At 44.6% G+C, this 20636-nt stretch overlaps 6 non-coding genes across 6 annotated transcripts; 4 read left to right on the forward strand and 2 right to left on the reverse strand.

The window, feature by feature from the left end:
* Positions 1 to 6677: 6677 nt before the first annotated feature.
* Positions 6678 to 6790, forward strand: trnal-caa (transfer RNA leucine (anticodon CAA)). The gene is made up of 2 exons: positions 6678 to 6715; positions 6745 to 6790. It is a non-coding gene; the product is annotated as a tRNA-Leu (tRNA).
* A 5992-nt stretch (positions 6791 to 12782) lies between these two features.
* On the forward strand, positions 12783 to 12856 carry trnat-agu (transfer RNA threonine (anticodon AGU)). Its single transcript has one exon. It is a non-coding gene; the product is annotated as a tRNA-Thr (tRNA).
* Positions 12857 to 13870: 1014 nt separating this feature from the next.
* Positions 13871 to 13952, reverse strand: trnal-aag (transfer RNA leucine (anticodon AAG)). Its single transcript has one exon. It is a non-coding gene; the product is annotated as a tRNA-Leu (tRNA).
* Positions 13953 to 17407: 3455 nt separating this feature from the next.
* Positions 17408 to 17481, forward strand: trnat-agu (transfer RNA threonine (anticodon AGU)). Its single transcript has one exon. It is a non-coding gene; the product is annotated as a tRNA-Thr (tRNA).
* Positions 17482 to 18493: 1012 nt separating this feature from the next.
* On the reverse strand, positions 18494 to 18575 carry trnal-aag (transfer RNA leucine (anticodon AAG)). Its single transcript has one exon. It is a non-coding gene; the product is annotated as a tRNA-Leu (tRNA).
* A 1678-nt stretch (positions 18576 to 20253) lies between these two features.
* Positions 20254 to 20327, forward strand: trnat-agu (transfer RNA threonine (anticodon AGU)). Its single transcript has one exon. It is a non-coding gene; the product is annotated as a tRNA-Thr (tRNA).
* The last annotated feature ends 309 nt before the right edge of the window (positions 20328 to 20636 follow it).

Consider the following 20636-nt stretch of genomic DNA (forward strand, 5'->3'; position numbering starts at 1 on the left):
ACTGCGTGACCCGTCGCGAGCTGCTGGCGGTGATGGTGGCGGTCCGCCACTTCAGGCCGTACCTGTTCAGGACCCGATTCCGGTTGACCGACCCTGGCTGCTCCACTTTAAGGAGCTGGAGGGTTAGATGGTGCGATGGATTGAGGTCCTGCAGGAATACAACTTCACTGTCGTACACTGTGCGGGATCTCGCCATCTCAATGCTGACGCTCTCTCACGGCACCCCTGTGAGGCCGCGGACTGCTGCTACTGCGCCCAGCGGGAGCAGTGTGAGGGGGCCGTCCGCACCGAGTCGAGTGCCGTGGCCACGGCCCTGGAGGGGCCGCTGGGGGTGGGTCTGTCAGACGTGGTGCAGCGACAGGCAGCTGATCCGGATGTGGGGCCGGTGCTCCGCTGGAAGGCAGCAGGAGCGCGGCCTATGCGAGAGGAGCCTGCCCCACACCCAAAGTCCGTCGAGTCCCTCTGTGCTTGTGGGAGGCCTTGGAAGTAAAGGATGGGGTGCTGCGACGGGGGTGGCAGGCACCCTCCAGTGGTGAGATACAGTGACAGCTGGTGGTGCCACAGTCGCTCCCCGAGGCTGTGCTCCGAGCGGTGCATGGCCAGCCGGGAGTGGGGCATTTTGGCTGTAAAAAAACAGTAGACGAGTAGCGTCACCGAGGCCATTTTTATTGGGGTCTTTGCCACCGGGACGTGGAGCGGTATTGCCGAACGTGTGCGGTGTGCATGGCGCAGAAAGGTCCCCTCTCCAACAACACCAGGTAGGGGCTCCTATGGGGCGGGTGTGGGTGGACGTTTTGGGCCGAAGCCAGAAACCGCTATGTCCTGGTAGCAATGGACTATTTCACGAAGTGGCCAGAGGCCTATGCCCTCCCGGACAAGAGTGCCCCCACGGTGGCCGATGCACTACTGGAGGGGATGTTTGCCAGGCTGGGGGTGCCGGAGGAGTTACACAGTGACCAGGGGCGTAACTTCGAGTCCCAGGTCTTCGTCAGAGTTTGCCAGCGCCTGGGGATCTCTAAGACTGGCCAACCCTGGTGTCCTGGCACCAACGGGATTGGGACCACCACCTCCCCCTCGAGCTCTGACCACAGTCCAGGAATCTACCGGGTGTACCCTGGCCTCACTCATGCTGGGCCGGGAAATGCGAACCCTGGTGGACCTGGTCTTCGGCCCGCCGCCCAGAGACGAGTCGGCACCACCAGCTGGACCGGACTACGAGTAGGACCTGCAGCAGTGGATGCGGCGGGTGCACAGCTTTACCCGGACCCATCTGAGTCAGGCGGGAGTCCGGCAGAACTACGACCTGCGCTGCAGGGGGCCTGCCTTCCAGCCCTGGGAGTTGGTTTGGGTGTACAGCCCGCGCCGCCGCAAAGGCCTCAGCCCTAAGCTGGTGCCTTTGTGGGAGGGGGCCACTGAGGTCCTCGGGGTGGTAGGCAAGGACTGCTACCAGGGGAGAGTGGTGGTTCTGCACCGAGACCGCCTGGCCCCCTACTGGGACCGGGAGGAGGAGCCCCGCGGGGAGGCTCCGGAGGAGCAGCCAGGGCCGGAGCCGACCGACAATGGGGTGACCGCGGGCCGCCGGCAACCACCGCTTCGTAACAGCTGCTCACGCAGAGTTCCACAGCCTTTAGCCTAGTATGAGTATAGCCTGAGGGGGGTGTTCGATGTCGGCGGGACGCCAGATGCTTCAGGTGGGGACAGTGTAACCCCCCTGGCCCGGTGGTGAGGAGGAAGTGCACCTAGGCACTCATGGTACCGTGGAGCAGGTTGGGAGTTGTAGCCGGGGAGAGTCTGAGGGTCAGCTCGATGACCAGCAGCTGACTCTGCATATGTGAATAGTGTTATAGTAGTTTTAGTGTCCTGTGTAGCCTTATAAGTGTATAGCCTGTTGTTAAGTAATTACCACCCTAAAGATGTGAACGTGTTCCATCAGTCTCCTCATGTGTGTGTATGTCCTGTGTTTGGTTTTGTGTGGTTTCGATAAAAGAATAAAGCTGTCGCTTGGTTAACTATCACGTCGCCACTTGTCCTTTTCCTGAGGGAACCTGAAAACAGTACAGTATTATAGCATGAACCCCTGACGATTTTCTTGATACGTTTTATGTGCTCGTTTGTATTGTATGTATTTTTGTTGTTCAATTTAAAAGTAAAAGACACAACTTTCCGGATGCAGCTGCTGTAAAAATAAAATGACATCAAGGGTGCTGTACGCAGAGGTCTGAAACCTGCTCCACAGAAGATCTTTATCCAGAGGTGTTAAAGAAGTCGAGATCTCGCCATGAGAGGGGAAGCATCTCAGAAAAAGCAGGTGCAGTCGGTTCCATGGTCATAACGCCACTAAGTCGGGCGACAAGAGCAAAACCCACCCGGCTTCCTCCAGGCAAGTAATGAGCAATAATATTTCAAAATTACAGTTCGGATTTATTAGAAAACTTCACAAGCATTATTAGGTTAGGACTGTAAAATTGTTTTTTAATATCTTGGTATATTTACCTTCATTTTAATATAGATATAACCATAAATGATGTTAAGCATATTGAACTTTTGTCGTACTTTTTAAAACATTTTAGCTGAGGACACACGGCGACTATTATACCTTGTGATACATGCAAGACATCTGTAAACGAAGATGTAATTACAATAAAATTGGCAATTAACAGAAAACCACAATTTGTATAATATTATTCCTCGATATCAATGATCAATTGAAGGATTTGAAGAAACTATCAAAGAAACAGCAGCAATAGCAGATGATTTTGGTTTTGAACCCATCTTTACACCTCAATAATCCATTTGTCCTCGAAAAAAGAAAAGACAGGCATATTTTGAGTCTCATAATTATCCTCTTCTCGATCCAAAAGAAACGTTGATTGCTTCTGTACTTTTTTGGATTTTCTTACGAAGATCTCACGAAGTATTGCCAGGATCTATATTTAGCGTTCGGTAGTGATAACACTGCTGATATTGATTGAGTAGAAATCTATGATGTATTGACAGCTTTATCTGAAGCGAGAAGTCCTAGAACGCCATCTATGAAGTTTTAGGATTCATACCAAGAAATGCCTTTTGTTTCCCACCCCAACTACTGCTTTTGCATTACACATAATGTGAACATTACCAGTTTTGGTAGCTTCTGGGCACGATTTTCCTAAACTGAAACTTATTACAAAATTCTTTAAGATGAACCATGTCCAAAAATTGTAAATCAGGACTAATTTTAATATAAAATGAAATTACTACAGAAGAAAAGGCTTAACTGAAATATGAATAAGACTATGCAAGCCTGAAAAATAGAACAATTCAATATTTATAACTTATTTTTTTATTTTTTGAGAAATGGGCTCACACACCGGAAGACACTAACGTTTCTCTTCGTTAGAGTATGTGAATAACAGTTTAACCCCAAATGTTTGTAATTGTGATTCTGTTCAAATTAAAAAAAGCATCTATCAATAGTAAGAAATTATTAAGAAAGTAAGAAATTGTGTTATTTCATAAACTGTAAGACATGAAGACATTTACAGGTTATATCCTTTGCTTTGTCTTTTAACGCAAGCGGTCAGGATCCAAGCCCATGTTCGGACGGTTGTGTTTCTCTTGTACTCATCAAATGTCATTGTTTTGTCCGTCAGTTCTTTCTCGAGTTGTACCATGGATATTTTATACCATCAATACTTTTCATGCTCTTTTGCATTTTTCTTCACATACGGAAAAGAACTCAAGGCGTTCTTGTCACTGTGCTGCACAGTACAGGACACGCAGTGAGGAATTCGCTAACATAAGAGATACTCACATAAAGTGCTTTTACGTATATTACAAATCACAGGAAGTAAGGTCTTAAAAGATTGGGCAGTAGTGGGATTTAAACCCACACCACTGAGAGAGTGGAGCCTAAAATCCAGCATATTAGACCATTCAGCCACACTACCTCTGGCCCCCTCTCCTTTCCTCACGTTGCTGAGTATAGGTGCCTTCATGAAATTGAGCCAGGTTTGAATCCCAGCCAATGCATCTCCAAATCTTTTCAATTGAATCTGTGATCCTGTAGCACATCCTCTGAAACCAGCAATCGAAATTGGAAACATCTTCTTCAACACTGAAAAGCTCAATTAGGACGAAGCAGTTGTACACAGGACAGCAGTACCATATGTGTTCTTGATTGATTCAGACTCGTTCTCAGTGGTTCTTGCTCACCAAAAATCTTAAAAGCTAAATGAGGCCCCATCTCACTCTCCCTTTCTGTGGTGCAGCCACTGAGAAAGTATTCATGCAGGCTGATTTAAGATGTTTTCTTTTGATAAGGGACAGCTCTTAAACGGAGATGCACTTAGCTAAGCCTAACTATCATGATCAATGGTCATCCATTGGCGCCTATCTGTCTAGGGAGTGCCGAATGGACATCTGGACTGTATTCCTAAGTGTCAGGAGTAAGTGACTCATATCTCACCTTGATCAACCAATCAGGGATTGGCAGGGCGTGGTAACACCACGTGGGTCTCCAATGCCCGCCAAACTCTCAACCAATCAGCACACATCTGTGTCTTGGTCAAAAAGGGAGCGCAAGCTCAGATCGGGGCTCTCCTTGGCCATTTCCGCGCATCCTCAGAGACAATCACGTGACAACTGCTGTTGTCTGCACTGGGACTTGGACTTTGTTCTAAGCGCGAGGCCGAGGATCCCGTACGTACTCAGAATTCTACCAACGTGAATGCTCTGCTTGATCAACGGCAGCCTACAGTTGGACCCTCGTCAACAACCTGAATAGCTTATTCAGAAGCAGCGCTGGTCCGGGAACGAACCAGCTTCTTCCCGGGCAAAAGAGTGACTTGTGAGGACTTGCGGTCACACTCTGTGCATAGATTTCTACTAGCCAGCCGGACTGCTGGTAGATCCCCTCGGAGCAACAACTGCCCTGCGCGCCCGTCCAACTCCGAGCTGCACCTCGACTGGTTGGCCGGTAGCCAGAGGACGCCGGGACAACGCCCATTGGACAACCGCTGGAACCGAGGCTGCAACAGAGCCTGTCAGCTGGTTTGGTGTTCGTGCCGGAATATTCCAAATCCATACACAGTGGATAAGTAAACCCCATGTTCTACATTGCGTCTCGAGAATTCAATTGTACCTCAACACAAGTTGTTATCAATTTAATTCATGAGTATTGCATTTACTTCCGAGTTTAGAGTAACAGTGGGGAATAACACTGATTAGCGATTTGGTAACCGAACGATATATATTGACATATATTCTCTGTTGTGTATCTCTTTGTATTTGCATCTCTTCGACATTATATACCTTGTATATTGATAACCCTCACAGTAAGTTCTGCCGCTTGTATCCAGGCAGACTGGTATATGTTTGGTGCACAATTTATATTAATAACTGTATCTCGTGTATTGAACCCGTGTGTGTGCGTTGTTAGTTGTTCTGACGATTGATTTTCTAAAAGCCACAACGAATCACCTCGTGATTACTGCTGCAATGAATAATTGTCTCAGTAAACCCATCAAACCTCTACACAGCTAAGGAAGAGTAGCTCGGAAAATACCCAACTCAACATGCGAGCGCGTTGGTTGCTCTTGCTCTTAATGCAAGGAGCTGTTTTTTTTTTTCGCATTAATTATTAACCAGAAACAGCTGCACAACTGGACGCATTTGTGATTATGTCACTTCTCTGCTTCAGCAAGGTCAATAAAAGACTCTGAAAGTAGTAGAGAAAAACCGAATTAAAATCATATTAGCAATTCTGAGCGATATCTGCATACAGGCAATCCAAAAATAACGTTGAAATCTTTGAATATCATCTCTCTATATATTGCGCTGCTTTTTACTTGGAGTAAAACTATTGGATTGAAGGGTTAAAATGTATTGTTGTTATTTGGAGAAATCAATGAACTCTTGATTTTATATGTTTTAAAAGACGGTCATGCGCACAGAAAAAAGACAGTGCTGATTATTTTTCTGGAGAGGGAGCACTGATGACCTATCCGAGCCAATTGATAAAGCCCACCCAGTGGATACTCTAGCAGAACGTGGTAGAACGATCACCATTGTAACCGAGGCAACCACAGGAACAACATCAAGAAGCACAATCAATTCCCCATTTAAATCTTTCGTGTTAGGTATGCCATGTGAAAGCATGAAGTAAATCCTCTGATCTCTTTTGAACATGGACAAGGTATTTCTGATGGAGAGCTATGAGCAAAGATTTAATAAGCTACTCCTGCCGATGATTCAGCTTAAAGAAGTAAAAGCTTCACAAACAAAAGCAGCTCGCTACCACAGCCAATATTAAATGTACTTGGTGGCACATTACCATTTGCACTGGCTCAAAAGTGGTCTCGGCAGACGTTGTTCCCTACGTAAAGCTGAAAGCGCCAAAGAGCATTTCCATTGAGAAAAAAAATCTTTCTTGATGTTAAACATAGAGAGCCTGCCTTTTAGAAGTTCTCCCTCTAAACACCTTGTGCAGCCTCCCGACAGACTAACAAAAAGCGCCTTTTCACCAACTCAATTTATAATACGCCCCTCAAAACTCACAACCGAATAACAATCCATCCATATATTTGTTTTCCAAGATCCATTCAAGGCAACTTGGCTCTTCGCAAGCAAATCATTTCAGGATGGAAACTCAGTTTAGTCAACTACTGGTGCATTCAGCACACCACCTGCTCTCGCTTGTCAGGGTGGCCGAGTAGTCTAAGGCGCCAGACTCAAGGACATGTGTCTTTCCAGCTGGCTTGGGTGTTCTGGTCTCCAAATGGAGGCGTGGGTTCAAATCCCACTCCTGACAGCTTCTGCTTTTAGCTCTCTTGAATTGTTCCAGTGCTACAGTGAATGACTGAAATATAAAAGCAGCAGAAGAAAGCAAGCAACTCAGTGCAATTTGTGAGTATTCTGCACTGTTAAAATGCACAGGTTTTCATACTTTTTGGAATTCGTAACTCAAGAAGTGACTCCTGTTTCATTTTCTATTCACCAACTCGATTTGCATTCCGCCCCTCACACCTCACAACAGAATAACAAACGGCTTCATGTGCCACAGCATTCCCCTGTAGATTTGGTTTGCACTATGAATTAGGCGACCCCGAATGAAATATTTTAGTGTTGGCTCAAATGTGAGGAATTTCATGAACCCTCAAAAAGGAACGCTTGCAGAAAATGCCAGCAATTCAAAGCGTGTAGGCAGCATGAACAGACCAATTCTGCAATTTCTTTTATCGCGGGCGGTGCTTTCCGAGTCGATGGCTCTGCATTAGAAATGAGAAGTGCTGAACTCTAAACACGTTCTTGCCATAACTGCTACTCCTGCTGCTACTCCTTCGTCCTCGAAAAAAGAAGACAGGCATGTTTTGAGTCTCAAAATGATCTTCTGGATCCACAAGAAACATGTAAATTTGATTGATTCCGCAGTATTTTGGATGTACTGTACTGATAACTTCCATTGAAGAGAGATTTCATCAGTTGCATGAAATTGAAACTTTCGACTTTTTGTCTGGTATTGAAAATATGTTAAAAAAAAACCATAAACAATTTTCTTACAAACAACTCATGAATTATTGCCAGGATCTATATTTAGTGTTCGGTAGTGATAACACTGCTAATATTGATTGAGTAGAAATCTATGATGTATTGACAGCTTTATCTGAAGCAAGAAGTCCTAGAACGCCATCTATGAAGTTTTAGGATTCATACCAAGAAATGCCTTTTGTTTCCCACCCCAACTGTTGCTTTGGCATTACACATTATGTGAACATTACCAGTTTTGGTAGCTTCTGGGCACGATTTTCCTAAACTGAAACTTATTACAAAATTCTTGTAAATCAGGACTAATTTTAATATCAAATGAAATTACTACAGAAGAAAAGGCTTACTGAAATATGAATAAGACTATGCAAGCCTAAAAAGTAGAACAATTCAATTTCTATAACTTATTTTTTAATGTTTTGAGAAATTGGCTCACACCCCGGAAGACACTAACGTTTCTCTTTGTTAGAGTATGTGAATAACAGTTTAACCCCAAATATTTGTAATTGTGATTCTGTTAAAATTCAATAAATCGTCTATCAACAGTAAGAAATTATAAAGAAAGTAAAAAATTGTTTTATTACATAAACTATAAGACAATGAAGAGAGTTTACTTCGCTTTTGTTCTTTTGACTTAAGCGTTCAGGATCCGAACCCATCTGCGGACGGTTGTGTTTCTTGAATCTCTTGTAATCATCAAAAGTCGCTGTTTTGTGCTTCAGTTTTTTATCGAGTTGTACCATGGATATTTTATATGATCAATACTTTACATGCTCTTTTGCATTTTCCTTCACATACAGAAAAAGTTCAAGTTGTTCATATCACTGTGCTGCACATTTACGCTGGACCACCTGTAACAGTACAGGACACACAGTGAGGAATTCGTACAGCTTTCAGCTCAGTGCGGAGTCCAGAGGGAGGACTCGCTCGCTGAATCATCTCTCAGGAAATCCCGGGTGAGATTCAAAAGGTAAACCTGGCTCTCTATGAACACGAGCAAAGAGTTCTCACTCAACAGAAGATTTCAATGTGAGTACAGTTATATAAAACACCTGAAGATGCCAGGGATTGAACCCCGGACCTGTGGAGCAGTAAGTGACTTGTAGCGCTGACATAAGAGATACTTACATAAAGTGCTTTTACTGACCATATTACAAATCACAGGAAGTAAGGTCTTGAAACATTGGGCAGTAGTGGGATTTAAACCCATGCCCCTGAGAGAGTGGAGCCTAAAATCCAGCATATTAGACCATTCAGCCACACTACCTCTGGCCCCTTCTCCTTTCCTCTCGTTGCTGAGTATAGGTGCCTTCATGCAATTGAGCCAGGTTTGAATCCCAGCCAATGCATCTCCAAATCTTTTCAAATGAATCTGTGATCTTGTAGCACATCCCCTGAAACCAGCAATCGAAATTGGAAACGTCTTCTTCAACACTGAAAAGCTCAATTAGGATGAAGCAGTAATACACAGGACAGCAGTACCATATCTGTTCTTGATTGATTCAGACTCGTTCTCAGTGGTTCTTGCTCACCAAATAACTAAAAAGCTGAGGAAGAACGCTACGAAAAATACTAATCAAAATACAAAATAATAATCAGTATTAACCAGAAACAGCAGAAAAACTGGTCACAATTGTGATTATGTCGCTTCTCTGCTTCAGCAAGGTCAATAAAGGACTCTCTGAAAGTAGTAAAGCACTAAAGCACTGCAAAACTGAATTCAAAATCATATTAGGAATTCTGAGTGGTGCCTGCTTACATGCAATCCAATACGGATGTTGTCTTTAAATAAGAATTCTCTATGTTTCCCTGCCTTTTCCCTGGAGTGAAACTATTGGATTGAAGGAATTCTTCTGACAGGTTTACAAGGTCCCGTTGATATTTGGATAAGTCTATGAACTCGTGATTTTTATATACTTTAAATAACTGCCATACACACAGAATAAAATGACAGTACTGATGATTTTTCCTGAGATGAAGCACAGCTTATCTTTCCAAGACTGCTTATAAAGGCAAGCGAGTGGATACTCTAGCAGAACATGGACAAACGTTCAGCTTCGTAACCAACAAATTCCCCATTTAGAACTGACATGTGAGGTATGCTTTGTGATTGCTTGAAGTGAAACCCACAATCTCTTTTGGACTTAGACAAGTTATTTCTGATGGAGCGCTATGCGGAAAGACATAATCAGCTCTACCCCTGAGGATGACTCCACTTGAAAATGCAGAACATTAACGTTTCACAGATAAAAGGAGCACAACCGACATTAAAATTGAGGGCGCACTGTGATTTGCACTGACTCAAAAGTGATCTTGGTAGACAAACTTCCCTGCTGAAGGTGGAAACGATAAATTGTATTGAGAAGAAGAAACACTTTTTTCTCCCTGCTTTGATTTTAAGCTGATAAAGTAGCTTTTAACACATTGCTCCATTTGGTGGTTGTAACACAAAAACTCCTAGCAGCAGTGGGATTCAAGCCCACGCTCCCAAAGAGAATGGAGCCTTAATCCAGCACCTTAGACTGCTCGGCCACGCTACCCACTGGGCCCTCTTTTTTTGTCTCTACTTGCCTGGAGGAAGCCGGGTGGGTTTTGCTCTTGTCGCCCAACTTAGGGGCGTTATGACCGTGGAACCGACTGCACCTGCTTTTTCTGAGATGGTTCCCCTCTCATGGCGAGATCTCGACTTCTTTAACACCTCTGGATAAAGATCTTCTGTGGAGCAGGTTTCAGACCTCTGCGTACAGCACCCTTGATGTCATTTTATTTTTAAAGCAGCCGCATCTGGAAAGTTGTGTCTTTTACTTTTTATTTGAACAACAAAACTACATACAATACAAACAAGAGCACATATAACGTATCAAGAAAATCGTCAGGGGCACATGCTATAATTCAATAACACTTAAAAAACGATTACACAAGGTAAATAAAGATGATGTCCACACAGCTTGTTCTTACATTTCGAAAGAGTCTGTAAATATACCCTTACGTCTATTTTGAACTGTTCAAACGTAGGACTCTTCGCAGACCATTTCACTTTATACCACATTCCTAAACGAGGATGCATCTCCTGTTTTAGAACTATTTTGGGTGGTATGGCTTATACAACACACCCACAGTATTCTAATGGTGGACTGCAGATCTGTGCTATAGTTCAGTCGAATTCAAAGGATTTGACTGGGATTCTGAAATGTCTCTTGCAAAGGTATTCTGGTTTGCTTGATCCTTTAATAAAAAAGTGATCTGAAACTACCCAGCTTTACAATCTCTGAGGTAGTTGTCACTAAACTCGGACGTGATGTGCCATACATGTGCCGTGTGCCCATGTGATTTGCACTGACTCAAAAGTGATCTTGGTAGACAAACTTCCCTGCTGAAGGTGGAAACGATAATTTGTGTTGAGAAGAAGAAACAGTTTTTTCTCCCTGCTTTGATGTTAAGCTGATAAAGTAGCTTTTAACACATTGCTCCATTTGGTGGTTGTAACACAAAAACTCCTAGCAGCAGTGGGATTCAAGCCCACACCCCAAAAGAGACTGGAACCTTAATCCAGCGCCTTAGACCACTCGGCCACGCTACCCGCTGTGTGCTGTCTCTTTGTCTCATTACTTACCCGGAGGAAGCCGGGTGGGTTTTGCTCTTGTCGCCCGAATTAGTGGCGTTATGACAGTGGAACCGACTGCACCTGCTTTTTCTGAGATGCTTCCCCTCTCATGGCGAGATCTCGACTTCTTTAACACCTCTGGATAAAGATCTTCTGTGGAGCAGGTTTCAGACCTCTGCGTACAGCACCCTTGATGTCATTTTATTTTTACAGCAGCCGCATCCGGAAAGTTGTGTCTTTTACGTTTTATTTGAACAACAAAACTACATACAATACAAACAAGAGCACATATAACGTATCAAGAAAATCGTCAGGGGCACATGCTATAATACAATTACACTTTATGAAAAACGATTACACAAGGTAAATAAAGATAAGGTCCACACAGCTCGTTCTTACATTTCGAAAGAGTCCGTAAATACCCCTTTACGTCTATTTTGAACTGTTCAAACGTAGGACTCTTCCCAGACCATTTCACTTTATACCACATTCCTAAACGAGGATGCTTCTCCTGTTTTAGAACTATTTTGGGCGGTATGGCTTATACAGCACACCCACAGTATTCTAATGGTGGACTGCAGATCTGTGCTATAGTTCAGTCGAATTCAAAGGATCCAGCAATCGTACTGGATTTGACTGGGATTCTGAAATGTCTCTTGCAAAAGTATTCGGGTTTGCTTGAACCTTTGATACAAAAAGTGATCTGATCTGAAAATACCCAGCTTACAATCTCTGAGGTAGTTGTCACTAAACTCTGACATGATGTGGCACACATGTGCCGTGTGCCTTTACTTTTGTAAAAAACTGGTATCGGGAAAAGTTTCTTAATATTTCTTTTGATTAGCATGCAAGAAAATGTGATCATTACCTATGGAATTTCCCGCCAGCGTGGAGCTTGAATTCACAACCTTGAGACTCAGTGTTCAAGAGTCACAGAAGAGGTCAGCCTGGTCTTCAGTTTGCCAACGATAAGCTCCGGCAGTGCTCCTCTGTAAAGCAGATTGTTCGGATCGGTTATGTGGGACGGCACTTCGATACTAAGATCGTTTGCAGCACACGCATGGTTTCCCCCTTCACGCAAAAAACATAGACGAAGGAAGCTCTATTGTCTTGAGCTGCTGACTCCCGGATTTAAAGCGCTCTGGGTGCCAGCTAAGTCTCTAACAAGCACACTATAAAGACAAGAATTACACTTTGCGCACGTCACGCATGGAATGGCGAGGCTACTTGATCCAATATTATCTAGTCTCACCTCATATGGTGCCGATTCCTGGTTTTCATTTAAGAAAGAGCACTGCAAACACCGTAAACAGTGCAAAACGTGTGATGAAAGAAGTCTTTTCCCCCCTTTGTCTAAAGCAGAACACAGAGGAGTCATGCCGAGGGTTGTGAGATCAAGATTTCAGTGGAGCACTGTCGTCTACGTCTTTAGCTACATGAGTTGGACATCCTCTTGTACACGGAAAGTAGATTGAGATCCTCTGACATGAAAAGTGACAGATAAAAGCCATTTCTCATCCTTTCTCTTAGTGGTGGAACTATCGCATGTAAATGAGGCAACTTGCAAGGCGAGCAGGCTCGGTGCACACCGAATGCAGATGTCTCAGAGCAGTAGAGACGTGTCCAAGTGGCTGTCAAAGGACAGCACTTTGCCGGCGCCGTGGCTTAGTTGGCTAAAGCGCCTGTCTAGTAAACAGGAGATCCTGGGTCCGATTCCCAGCGGTGCCTTTCTTCCTGTCTTACTGTACAGAATTTATCCTTACGGGCAAATCCCATGCCTTTTAATTCAGGTGAATGCAAGTGTTCGTTTCCTTTCTGGAACAACTTGTTTTGAAAGAAATCTATACAGCTTGAGAAAGATGAAACACAAATCTTGCTTATCAGTGAAGAAGAGGTACTCCCAGCAGGCCAGCTAATACCAGCAAAGTTTTTTTTTCACCCTAACCCAGAGAATGGAGAAAAGCGAGGCGCCTGTGGCTCTGCAGTGTAATCAGTTCGCGAGTTCGGCGGTTAGCTGAAAGAGCGGTAAATGGAGCTTGCCCCAGCCCGTCCTTATTCTTTTAAAGAGGATAAAAAATTAACTTCGCCGCCACTACTACCAGCTTTAAAAGACTGCCATGGGCACGGAAAAAAACACACCACAGATGACTTTTCTGGAACCGAAGCAGAGATTCCTTTACGAACCAACTGATAAAGCTCAGCCAGTGAATACTGTTAACAGAATGTGAAAACACGATCAACTTTGTAACTGCAACCACAGGAAAAACAGCAAGAAGCAGGCTCCATTCCCCATTTAAATCTGTCGTGCGAGGCATGCTTTTTGGCACGCATGAAGTAAATCCCACGATCGCTTTTAAACTTGGACAAAGTACTTCCAAAGGAGCGCTATGCGCAAAGATTTAACAAGCTCAACCCCCGCCGATGATTTGGTGTGAAGAAGCAGAACATTCAAGTTTCACAGACAGAAGCAGCACGCCAGCACAGCCAACATTAAAACGGAGGGCACACTACGATTTGCATTGACACAAAAGTGATCTGGGCAGACGTCGTTCCCTGCATAACGCAAAAAGTGGCAAAGCGCTTTTGGGTTGAGAGGACGCAAGAAGGTTTTTGTTTTGTGCCTTGATGTCAAGCTGAGAAAGTATCTTTAAACACTTTGCTTAGTTTCTCGAGAGACTGCCAAGAAGCAGTTCCCTCCCTTTCGTCTGAAGCCAGCTGAAAGGGGGTCTCGACAGAAGCACCTGGCAGCGGTGGGATTCGAACCCACGCCCCCGAAGAGACTGGAGCCTTAATCCAGCGCCTTAGACCGCTCGGCCACGCTACCCGCTGTGTGTTGTTTCTTTGTCTCATTACTTGCCCGGAGGAAGCCGGGTGGGTTTTGCTCTTGTCGCCCGACTTAGTGGCGTTATGACCGTGGAACCGACTGCACCTGCTTTTTCTGAGATGCTTCCCCTCTCATGGCGAGATCTCGACTTCTTTAACACCTCTGGATAAAGATCTTCTGTGGAGCAGGTTTCAGACCTCTGCGTACAGCACCCTTGATGTCATTTTATTTTTACAGCAGCCGCATCCGGAAAGTTGTGTCTTTTACGTTTTATTTGAACAACAAAACTACATACAATACAAACAAGAGCACATATAACGTATCAAGAAAATCGTCAAGGGCACATGCTATAATACAATTACACTTTATGAAAAACGATTACACAAGGTAAATAAAGATAAGGTCCGCACAGCTTGTTCTTACATTTCGAAAGAGTCCGTAAATACCCCTTGACGTCTATTTTGAACTGTTCAAACGTAGGACTCTTCCCAGACCATTTCACTTTATACCACATTCCTAAACGAGGATGCTTCTCCTGTTTTAGAACTATTTTGGGCGGTATGGCTTATACAGCACACCCACAGTATTCTAATGGTGGACTGCAGATCTGTGCTATAGTTCAGTCGAATTCAAAGGATCCAGCAATCGTACTGGATTTGACTGGGATTCTGAAATGTCTCTTGCAAAAGTATTCGGGTTTGCTTGAACCTTTGATACAAAAAGTGATCTGATCTGAAAATACCCAGCTTACAATCTCTGAGGTAGTTGTCACTAAACTCTGACATGATGTGGCACACATGTGCCGTGTGCCTTTACTTTTGTAAAAAACTGGTATCGGGAAAAGTTTCTTAATATTTCTTTTGATTAGCATGCAAGAAAATGTGATCATTACCTATGGAATTTCCTGCCAGCGTGGAGCTTGAATTCACAACCTTGAGACTCAGTGTTCAAGAGTCACAGAAGAGGTCAGCCTGGTCTTCAGTTTGCCAACGATAAGCTCCGGCAGTGCTCCTCTGTAAAGCAGATTGTTCGGATCGGTTATGTGGGACGGCACTTCGATACTAAGATCGTTTGCAGCACACGCATGGTTTCCCCCTTCACGCAAAAAACATAGACGAAGGAAGCTCTATTGTCTTGAGCTGCTGACTCCCGGATTTAAAGCGCTCTGGGTGCCAGCTAAGTCTCTAACAAGCACACTATAAAGACAAGAATTACACTTTGCGCACGTCACGCATGGAATGGCGAGGCTACTTGATCCAATATTATCTAGTCTCACCTCATATGGTGCCGATTCCTGGTTTTCATTTAAGAAAGAGCACTGCAAACACCGTAAACAGTGCAAAACGTGTGATGAAAGAAGTCTTTTCCCCCCTTTGTCTAAAGCAGAACACAGAGGAGTCATGCCGAGGGTTGTGAGATCAAGATTTCAGTGGAGCACTGTCGTCTACGTCTTTAGCTACATGAGTTGGACATCCTCTTGTACACGGAAAGCAGATTGAGATCCTCTGACATGAAAAGTGCCAGATAAAAGCCATTTCTCATCCTTTCTCTTAGTGGTGGAGCTAACGCATGTAAATGAGGAAACTTGCAAGGCGAGCAGGCTCGGTGCACACCGAATGCAGATGTCTCAGAGCAGTTGAGACGTGTCCATGTGGCTGTCAAAGGACAGCACTTTGCCGGCGCCGTGGCTTAGTTGGCTAAAGCGCCTGTCTAGTAAACAGGAGATCGTGGGTCCGATTCCCAGCGGTGCCTTTCTTCCTGTCTTACTGTACAGAATTTATCCTTACGGGCAAATCCCATGCCTTTTAATTCAGGTGAATGCAAGTGTTCGTTTCCTTTCTGGAACAACTTGTTTTGAAAGAAATCTATACAGCTTGAGAAAGATGACACACAAATCTTGCTTATCAGTGAAGAAGAGGTGCTCCCAGCAGGCCAGCTAATACCAGCAAGTTTTTTTTCACCCTGACCCAGAGAATGGAGAAAAGCGAGGCGCCTGTGGCTCTGCAGTGTAATCAGTTCGGGAGTTCGGCGGTTAGCTGAAAGAGTGGTAAATGGAGCTCGCCCCAGCCCGTCCTTATTCTTTTAAAGAGGATAAAAAATTAACTTCGCCGCCACTACTACCAGCTTTAAAAGACTGCCATGGGCACGGAAAAAAACACACCACAGATGACTTTTCTGGAACCGAAGCAGAGATTCCTTTACGAACCAACTGATAAAGCTCAGCCAGTGAATACTGTTAACAGAATGTGAAAGCACGATCAACTTTGTAACTGCAACCACAGGAAAAACAGCAAGAAGCAGGCTCCATTCCCCATTTAAATCTGTCGTGCGAGGCATGCTTTTGAACTTGGACAAAGTACTTCCAAAGGAGCGCTACTGCAGATCTGTGCTATAGTTCAGTCGAATTCAAAGGATCCAGCAATCGTACTGGATTTGACTGGGATTCTGAAATGTCTCTTGCAAAAGTATTCGGGTTTGCTTGAACCTTTGATACAAAAAGTGATCTGATCTGAAACTACCCAGCTTACAATCTCTGAGGTAGTTGTCACTCAACTCGGACGTGATGTGGCACACATGTGCCGTGTGCCTTTACTTTTGTAAAAAACTGGTATCGGGAAAAGTTTCTTAATATTTCTTTTGATTAGCATGCAAGAAAATGTGATCATTACCTATGGAATTTCCCGCCAGCGTGGAGCTTGAATTCACAACCTTGAGACTCAGTGTTCAAGAGTCACAGAAGAGGTCAGCCTGGTCTTCAGTTTGCCAACGATAAGCTCCGGCAGTGCTCCTCTGTAAAGCAGATTGTTCGGATCGGTTATGTGGGACGGCACTTCGATACTAAGATCGTTTGCAGCACACGCATGGTTTCCCCCATCACGCAAAAAACATAGACGAAGGAAGCTCTATTGTCTTGGGCTGCTGACTCCCGGATTTAAAGCGCTCTGGGTGCCAGCTAAGTCTCTAACAAGCACACTATAAAGACAGGAATTACACTTTACGCACGTCACGCATGGAATGGCGAGGCTACTTGATCCAATATTATCTAGTCTCACCTCATATGGTGCCGATTCCTGGTTTTCATTTAAGAAAGAGCACTGCAAACACCGTAAACAGTGCAAAACGTGTGATGAAAGAAGTCTTTTCCCCCCTTTGTCTAAAGCAGAACACAGCGGAGTCATGCTGAGGGTTGTGAGATCAAGATTTCAGTGGAGCACTGTCGTCTACGTCTTTAGCTACATGAGTTGGACATCCTCTTGTACACGGAAAGCAGATTGAGATCCTCTGACATGAAAAGTGCCAGATAAAAGCCATTTCTCATCCTTTCTCTTAGTGGTGGAGCTATCGCATGTAAATGAGGAAACTTGCAAGGCGAGCAGGCTCGGTGCACACCGAATGCAGATGTCTCAGAACAGTTGAGACGTGTCCATGTGGCTGTCAAAGGACAGCACTTTGCCGGCGCTGTGGCTTAGTTGGCTAAAGCGCCTGTCTAGTAAACAGGAGACCCTGGGTCCGATTCCCAGCGGTGCCTTTCTTCCTGTCTTACTGTACAGAATTTATCCTTATGGGCAAATCCCATGCCTTTTAATTCAGGTGAATTCAAGTGTTCGTTTCCTTTCTGGAACAACTTGTTTTGAAAGAAATCTATACAGCTTGAGAAAGATGAAACACAAATCTTGCTTATCAGTGAAGAAGAGGTGCTCCCAGCAGGCCAGCTAATACCAGCAAGTTTTTTTTCACCCTGACCCAGAGAATGGAGAAAAGCGAGGCACCTGTGGCTCTGCAGTGTAATCAGTTCGGGAGTTCGGCGGTTAGCTGAAAGAGTGGTAAATGGAGCTCGCCCCAGCCCGTCCTTATTCTTTTAAAGAGGATAAAAAATTAACTTCGCCGCCACTACTACCAGCTTTAAAAGACTGCCATGGGCACGGAAAAAAACACACCACAGATGACTTTTCTGGAACCGAAGCAGAGATTCCTTTACGAACCAACTGATAAAGCTCAGCCAGTGAATACTGTTAACAGAATGTGAAAGCACGATCAACTTTGTAACTGCAACCACAGGAAAAACAGCAAGAAGCAGGCTCCATTCCCCATTTAAATCTGTCATGCGAGGCATGCTTTTTGGCATGCATGAAGTAAATCCCACGATCGCTTTTGAACTTGGACAAAGTACTTCCAAAGGAGCGCTATGCGCAAAGATTTAACAAGCTCAACCCCCGCCGATGATTTGGTGTGAAGAAGCAGAACATTCAAGTTTCACAGACAGAAGCAGCACGCCAGCACAGCCAACATTAAAATGGAGGGCACACTACGATATGCATTGACACAAAAGTGATCTGGGCAGACGTCGTTCCCTGCATAACGCAAAAAGTGGCAAAGCGCTTTTGGGTTGAGAGGACGCAAGAAGGTTTTTGTTTTGTGCCTTGATGTCAAGCTGAGAAAGTATCTTTAAACACTTTGCTTAGTTTCTCGAGAGACTGCCAAGAAGCAGTTCCCTCCCTTTCGTCTGAAGCCAGCTGAAAGGAGGTCTCGACAGAAGCACCTGGCAGCGGTGGGATTCGAACCCACGCCCCCGAAGAGACTGGAGCCTTAATCCAGCGCCTTAGACCGCTCGGCCACGCTACCCACTGTGTGTTCTTTCTTTGTCTCATTACTTGCCCGGAGGAAGCCGGGTGGGTTTTGCTCTTGTCGCCCGACTTAGTGGCGTTATGACCGTGGAACCGACTGCACCTGCTTTTTCTGAGATGCTTCCCCTCTCATGGCGAGATCTCGACTTCTTTAACACCTCTGGATAAAGATCTTCTGTGGAGCAGGTTTCAGACCTCTGCGTACAGCACCCTTGATGTCATTTTATTTTTACAGCAGCCGCATCCGGAAAGTTGTGTCTTTTACGTTTTATTTGAACAACAAAACTACATACAATACAAACAAGAGCACATATAACGTATCAAGAAAATCGTCAAGGGCACATGCTATAATACAATTACACTTTATGAAAAACGATTACACAAGGTAAATAAAGATAAGGTCCGCACAGCTTGTTCTTACATTTCGAAAGAGTCCGTAAATACCCCTTGACGTCTATTTTGAACTGTTCAAACGTAGGACTCTTCCCAGACCATTTCACTTTATACCACATTCCTAAACGAGGATGCTTCTCCTGTTTTAGAACTATTTTGGGCGGTATGGCTTATACAGCACACCCACAGTATTCTAATGGTGGACTGCAGATCTGTGCTATAGTTCAGTCGAATTCAAAGGATCCAGCAATCGTACTGGATTTGACTGGGATTCTGAAATGTCTCTTGCAAAAGTATTCGGGTTTGCTTGAACCTTTGATACAAAAAGTGATCTGATCTGAAAATACCCAGCTTACAATCTCTGAGGTAGTTGTCACTAAACTCTGACGTGATGTGGCACACATGTGCCGTGTGCCTTTACTTTTGTAAAAAACTGGTATCGGGAAAAGTTTCTTAATATTTCTTTTGATTAGCATGCAAGAAAATGTGATCATTACCTATGGAATTTCCCGCCAGCGTGGAGCTTGAATTCACAACCTTGAGACTCAGTGTTCAAGAGTCACAGAAGAGGTCAGCCTGGTCTTCAGTTTGCCAACGATAAGCTCCGGCAGTGCTCCTCTGTAAAGCAGATTGTTCGGATCGGTTATGTGGGACGGCACTTCGATACTAAGATCGTTTGCAGCACACGAATGGTTTCCCCCTTCACGCAAAAAACATAGACGAAGGAAACTCTCTTGTCTTGGGCTGCTGACTCCCGGATTTAAAGCGCTCTGGGTGCCAGCTAAGTCTCTAACAAGCACACTATAAAGACAAGAATTACACTTTGCGCACGTCACGCATGGAATGGCGAGGCTACTTGATTCAATATTATCTAGTCTCACCTCATATGGTGCCAATTCCTGGTTTTCATTTAAGAAAGAGCACTGCAAACACCGTAAACAGTGCAAAACGTGTGATGAAAGAAGTCTTTTCCCCCCTTTGTCTAAAGCAGAACACAGAGGAGTCATGCCGAGGGTTGTGAGATCAAGATTTCAGTGGAGCACTGTTGTCTACGTCTTTAGCTACATGAGTTGGACATCCTCTTGTACACGGAAAGCAGATTGAGATCCTCTGACATGAAAAGTGCCAGATAAAAGCCATTTCTCATCCTTTCTCTTAGTGGTGGAGCTATCGCATGTAAATGAGGAAACTTGCAAGGCGAGCAGGCTCGGTGCACACCGAATGCAGATGTCTCAGAGCAGTTGAGACGTGTCCATGTGGCTGTCAAAGGACAGCACTTTGCCGGCGCCGTGGCTTAGTTGGCTAAAGCGCCTGTCTAGTAAACAGGAGATCCTGGGTCCGATTCCCAGCGGTGCCTGTCTTACTGTACAGAATTTATCCTTACGGGCAAATCCCATGCCTTTTAATTCAGGTGAATGCAAGTGTTCGTTTCCTTTCTGGAACAACTTGTTTTGAAAGAAATCTATACAGCTTGAGAAAGATGAAACACAAAACTTGCTTATCAGTGAAGAAGAGGTGCTCCCAGCAGGCCAGCTAATACCAGCAAGTTTTTTTTCACCCTGACCCAGAGAATGGAGAAAGGCGAGGCGCCTGTGGCTCTGCAGTGTAATCAGTTCGGGAGTTCGGCGGTTAGCTGAAAGAGTGGTAAATGGAGCTCGCACCAGCC

The sequence above is a fragment of the Lepisosteus oculatus genome, chromosome 14 (assembly GCF_040954835.1).
Source record: "Lepisosteus oculatus isolate fLepOcu1 chromosome 14, fLepOcu1.hap2, whole genome shotgun sequence".
Taxonomy (NCBI): domain Eukaryota; kingdom Metazoa; phylum Chordata; class Actinopteri; order Semionotiformes; family Lepisosteidae; genus Lepisosteus; species Lepisosteus oculatus.